The sequence below is a fragment of the Bactrocera latifrons genome, unplaced genomic scaffold (genome assembly GCF_001853355.1).
Source record: "Bactrocera latifrons isolate USDA-ARS-PBARC rearing strain unplaced genomic scaffold, ASM185335v1 scaffold_726, whole genome shotgun sequence".
Lineage (NCBI taxonomy): Eukaryota > Metazoa > Arthropoda > Insecta > Diptera > Tephritidae > Bactrocera > Bactrocera latifrons.
Genome location: NW_017537408.1, coordinates 69,363 through 75,764, shown reverse-complemented (window position 1 = coordinate 75,764; position 6,402 = coordinate 69,363).

The following is a 6,402-nucleotide window of genomic DNA, read 5'->3' as shown; positions in this document are numbered from 1 at the left end:
TATTTTTGACTTTATTTATATAATTATTATAACATATTTTGTTAAGTTCAGTAAATTGTCGGCGCAATTTAGAATATTTTGAATAGTCAGCAACTAAACCAGTTTTTTTTAAGTTTAAAAGCACGAGATTTTCTATTTTTTAAGTTACATAATTCTTTCGAAAACCATAAATTAGAACTCATTTTATGAGTAACAACACACTTCGGAGCATATTTTTCGAATAAGTTGAAAATAGTTTCATTAAAGTGGGAAGCACTAAATTCAATAAACATTATTTATTAATGAAGCATGCTGCATAGTGAGGCGGTATATAAGACAAAGTTAAGTAGATATAGCCACTATTATCGCAAATACGAATGCACYTAAATTCTATGAAGTCTGCATGCGAAACATCGACTTCTTCACATGGAATTGAAGAATGAACAGCAAACAAGACACCACCTCCTATCTTGTTCAGCCGGTCAAATCCAAAGTCTATTGAATATTTCACTATCAAAAATGTGGGGCTTTAACCAAGTTCTGTGAAAGCAATGATTTTAAAATTATAATTGATGCTATTTGAATACAGATCGGAGAGTTTTGTATTAAGGCCTCTTACATTTTGATAATAAATACTCAGCAAATTATTGCTAATCAGTTTTTTGTACCAACGGGTTTTCTTGGCATTTTACTGACAACTGCATTGGCTTTAAAACATTTATGTTCGAATTCGCGCACAAAGACCCCAGATGGCCAGAATGAGTTGTCAAGAGCCAAWTGAAAATTGTCAGCGGATATGTCGATCTTGAAAGATGAAATATCCCTGTCATATTTGAAATAAAATTTTCGGATGTCTGCATCTTCCTATTTTAGTTTAGACGAGATATAACTCTTTATGTTATCGACGGTGGTATCCGCAGCAAGTCTTGAGATAAATATTAATTTTTTCCGCGGTATTACAATTAAACTTTTACTACCTGACTTACCGTTATTTGGAAGCGGATCCAGAGAAGGTTTTCGCTTACCATGCTCAGTAACAGCTGTCTCTGTATTCTGTGCAGACGAGAACTTCTCTCCTTGTGGACAAGGGGAAGACAGATTGATGAGGTCAATATTGGGTGGAGGCATTCTTTTTAAGGAAGAAGCAGTGGTCTCTTCATTAGACGGACGTTTACGTTTATTTTAAGGTTTTGGATTCTCTTCCTAGTCATTTAGGCATTTAAATGATTGCAACAATGTTTCATAATGCCTACATTTATTTGTAAGGGTTTCAAGCTCACGGCCAATCTCCTTGAAATTATTGCGCGCCTTCTTAAAAACTTTAAATAAATCAATTTCAGTTGGTCTGCATTTAATACAATACCAGCCATACTCACTGTCAAGAATAGAATCCAAAATTCTTCCTGTCAGTCCAGCACATTTCAGATGGGCAAGCCCGTCACACAGCCAGCAAGAAACAAAGCGTTCCGACTCGCCTTTAACGGAGCAATTCGGGAAATTACAAGTCATAATGATAATAAGCAGCAATAAGAAATTTAAAATAAAAATATAAAAAATTGAGTAATAAAAGTAGAAAGAGAAATGACAAAAATATTTACAACAAAATAAATGCAATATAAGTTATCAAAGGCAACAACCAATGAAACGAGTAGTTTGAGATGCACCGTGATACCCGAAAAGTAAGAAACTCGCAAACAGCTGTGAACAAAGATGGAAAACGAATAAAAACAAGACATAAATTTAGATAAGCAATATAAGTTAACACCAACAATTGCACTATTTTGGAATATAGCAACAAAAACAAATTGAAAGTGGCTCGGCGGAATAGATTAAAATTATCAACACACAATTTAAGTAAATTTCAAATGCTTTAATAGAAAAATATCACAGGGATACTCATCTGTACGCATCACTCAATTCAAAAATTTTCACAACACTTTTAAAATATAAATTAAAAAGATTAACAGGAGCTCGAAATTACACAGCTGAACACGAGAGAGAAATGGCTTAAGTTTTTATGTAACTTTGCAATGGTTTAATATAACTCAATGATTTTTTTTTCTGTATTACATAGTGCTAACATAAACTTAAAAATAATGAATTCAACATTTTGTCATATGAACTTAAATATAAGCTAAAGTAATTTTCATGTTGTGGCATAAGTATTTTGACAAGTGCCTTTTTATGTGAATAACAATGTTTAAACTTAAAAAAACTAAAGGCGAAAAAAGGAATTCAGTAAAATATATAATTTCCTTTAGTTTCAATAACTTTTTCCAGGCGTCTCGGTACTTAATCGATTAAATTTTGGATGATCTCTGGAGATATCTGTTCCCAAAGGGAACCGACCTCAGAAATTGACTCCTCTCTGTTAACTGTTCTTTTACATTTCATAAGAGACCAGGCGTTTTCAATAACATTTAAATCTGGACTTTGAGGTGGCCAGTCCAAAGTGGTAACACCAACATCCTTCAAAATTGTTGTAATCATCTTGGCTTTGTGGCATGGGGCGTTTTCCTGTTGCAGAATGAAGGATTGACCAATAAGCCTGTCTCCAGAAGTAAATGCATTATCATTTAGAACCCGTAAATATTTTTCTTGGTTTTTCGAGCCAGTGACAGGAACGAAGTCACCCAGTCCATTATACGCTACACATCCCAAGAACATCACAGAGCCTTCACCATGGCTTACTTTTTGGGAAACGACCCACCTTTTCTGCCTTTGTTCCATTGGTAATCTTACAAAAAATTTATTTTTTGATGAATTAAACTCAAAGGAGCTTTCATCAGTCCATAGAACGCTCCTCCAGAACTTCTTTGGCTTATGGACATATTCCATAGCGAAAGCCAGTCTGTTGAGTATGCATATAACTTTCTACAATTTTTGCAAATACGAAAAACGGCATACCATAGTCGAATAGAGAATAAAAAAGTATGAACCGCATTTTTTTTTTTTGCGAAATTGCAAAAAAGTTTCCGCGCAAAACGAAATTACTTTTTATCAGAACTGCTGAAAAAAAAAACAAAAAAAGTTTTGTAACGTGTATACATTTTTCTTCATAATAATATATATTTATTTAACTAATAATCTTCCTATTATTTCAAACGCCTTTTAATGGACCTAAGGGAAGTGCAATACTTATATGAATTGGTCGAATATTTTAAATACTTCGAGGAAAATTAACGTTTTTCCGACATAAAATTTAAAGCAATACCAGCACTCAGTAATGACCGTTGGAATTTTAGAGCTATATTGGCACATTTAGCCTTTATACATATTCCTGAATATCGTTTGCAATTATATCCTATGTGTAAGTTTGTGTGCGGTGCTTGGAGCGAAATCTGGTTTTCCGATCATACCTTCAACAAAAATAATTTCGCCACACTACAGAAATCATTTCCCGGCTTCACAAAAGCAAATGAATGTTTTCTCAGACATTGGGTAAGTAAACCATCAGCTATTAAGGAAGTTCAGCGAAGTAACATCTGCGCAGAGCGTGCAATTAAAATTGTGCAAGACATTTTACCATTGTGCAAATCATTGCATACTTTAAACTTAAAACTTATTTCATGCAACAACTGACAAAAACGTAAAAGTAAAAATAAATTTTTTTTTTTAAATTTGACTTTTGCGCGGAACGTTTTTGAACCGAAATCACCTAAAAAAGTGATATATATTACTTGTACAATATTTGCCACCACGTGGCGTTATGCCAAATTTTTCGTCAAAATTTGTTTTATGCCTACTGTTGAGCTTGCTTGTTTTTGTTATATATGGTACTTACTTGACTTTATAAGTCTTAAAATCAAATTCTTTTAATCGTCGACGGACTGTGCGCTCGCTAATTCGTGTTTCAGCTGTCAAATTAAATTGATCTGCTGCGGATTGGGGCTTTAGAAAAACATTTTTTTTTAATTCCCGTACAAGGACGCGGTCTTCATTGAGATCTGTTTTGCGTTTAGCACCTGATCTTCTTAAATTACGCATGTCATTATGCTTTTTAAACTTTTTACTTTCGTAGTGCACAGTTTGACGCGACACTTTAAACTCATTGGCAATGTCTTGACTGCTATTCCAGCGTTAAACTTTGCTACCATTGAGGATCTGGTAACCAAACTTAGCTCAGCCGTTTTACCCATGTTATTTAATAATTTTTAATAGCTTTCTATTTTAATAACAACGTTTAATATTGCTCAAAGTTAAACACAGGAGTTCTTTAATTCTCGCGTGCTTAAAAGTGTGAAAATATTTCCATAAAGATGCTGTCAAAATACTTGTGCCACGAAAAAAGCCGATGTCTGCATGCATTCTTATCAGCAGAAAGAGAATGCAAAAGGTAAACGAAATAATATTTGGCATGCACATAGCTAAAAATAGATTCTTTTTTTTGCACCTCATTTTCGCACTGTTCAATAGTCAAAAAGAGTTTCGTCAAAATAATTATGCCGACTAGTGTATTTATGCAAAATTATTTAAAATAAATATTAAAATCTCTTCGAATTATGTTTCGTTAATATTTGTGAACATTTTTGTCTACAAGTACAATATTATTTGGAAATAGGGTGAGTAGATGAAATAATAATTCAATATGATGAAAGATACATTTAGTGCATATATGAGCCGGGAAAAAAGGCTTTTATTCTAAGTGCATCTAAATTTGTGAAAAATATGTTTGATTGTGATCTTTATTTCTGAAACAGATGGATTCACCAATGCTTCTTGATGACACCTATTTGGAGGAGTGCCCAACAAAATCTTCGACTCCCGTAAAAGGTACATGTAAAATTGCCATTTTAGTTTTAAATTTATTTTACGCATTTACGTTACTGACATCTAAACGGAAGAAGTTCAATATTTCTGGTTGCTATACATATATGTATATGTATAATAATCTACATATATGTACACTGACGAATTAATGATTTTGTGTAACTGGGACGGTAGGGGAGGCAAACAACATCTATCAAAATTTCTGTTGTCCATTATTATATTATATGGTAAATATCAGTGTCTAAAAAACTGCAGTCGAAGTAGCAGAATTATTTTTGCTTTTCACTGCTTCGACTGCGAGCGACTTCTTAAAATGAACAGATGCTTCCGCTTTTGCTTCTGAAGAAAACAGAAGTCGCAGTCGAAGCAAAAGCAGAAAACGATCGCCGACGAAAAGCCAATCAGCAACAGCAGACGCCGTGTAAAAAGTTTTGATTTTGCTTTGCTGCTGCTTTCGATTCTGCAAGTCGCTGCATGTCGCAGTCGCGACTGCTGTCGAGATTTACTTTGCTGCTTATGCTGTTTGTTGCTCCCCCTGTATTCTAATAAATTAAACAGTTTGACAATTTGTTTTTTTTTTTTAATTAATTTTTTTCATAAAATACAATATTATTCAAACTAAACTTTCAAAATATTCGTCATCTTGGAAAAGAGATAAGTTATCAATCGCTGAGTTCAGAAAGCTTGGTTTCAATTTGACCAGCAGTATATTCGGCCAGCAGGCGATTCGGTAATCAGTAAGTACAAGTCTTAACGTTGAATCTGTTAGAAAACATTTATATTTATGTAACTGTTAACATTAACTTATTAAAACATTTGTATACCTGAGTTGGTGGTACAGCCAAGCAAACATTACTTAGTGCATATAGCTCCTGGTCAGTGCACTGCTCTTCTTTCCAAAATGTAAGTAAGCGTCTAACAATTCATCTTCTTCATCAAAAAAATGGTTCACAGATTGATATGAGCCCGAATTTGGTGCTAAGCACAACTGTCCAGTAGAATTTATGTCCTTTATTCTGTCCCATATCGATTTTAAATGATTCACTGCATCATTTTTTTGTTTTCGCTTGGCGTTCCAATATGAGCCCCCTGCGAACTACAGTGATGATGAAAATTTAGATATTGGGTCAATGACGACTATATACCGATATTGCAATGCGTCAAAGTTCAAAAGAGAAGCGGCTGGATTGTGCCGCGCAAGTGGAAAAGTCAAGCTGCTAATATCATTCGAGAAGGCGGCTTCATGCCGACTGGCAAGGTAAAAGATATAACACACATAACTAATGACTCACACCAACACAATGAATTGCAACACATAACAACTACATATTCACCGCATACTACACCATCACACAATCAAAAGTTACACCGTATTCAAATATATCAATTGCATGGTTCAATGGTGCCAACACCAGATGAACCGYATCAATTTYTACAAATATATTTCATTTCGTCGATGATGGATCAGTTTAATGTGCGGTGCAATGTACAGGGAACACAACAGTTAAAGAGACGAATTATTGAACAGTTGAAAGCATTTTTTACACCCGCAGTACATGCACGAATACGCTCAAGACGCTATGACGTACGTGCGAATTATGGAGCTTCGGATTTATTTATTACGTTGAAAAGCAATCTGAAGTGGACGGAAAT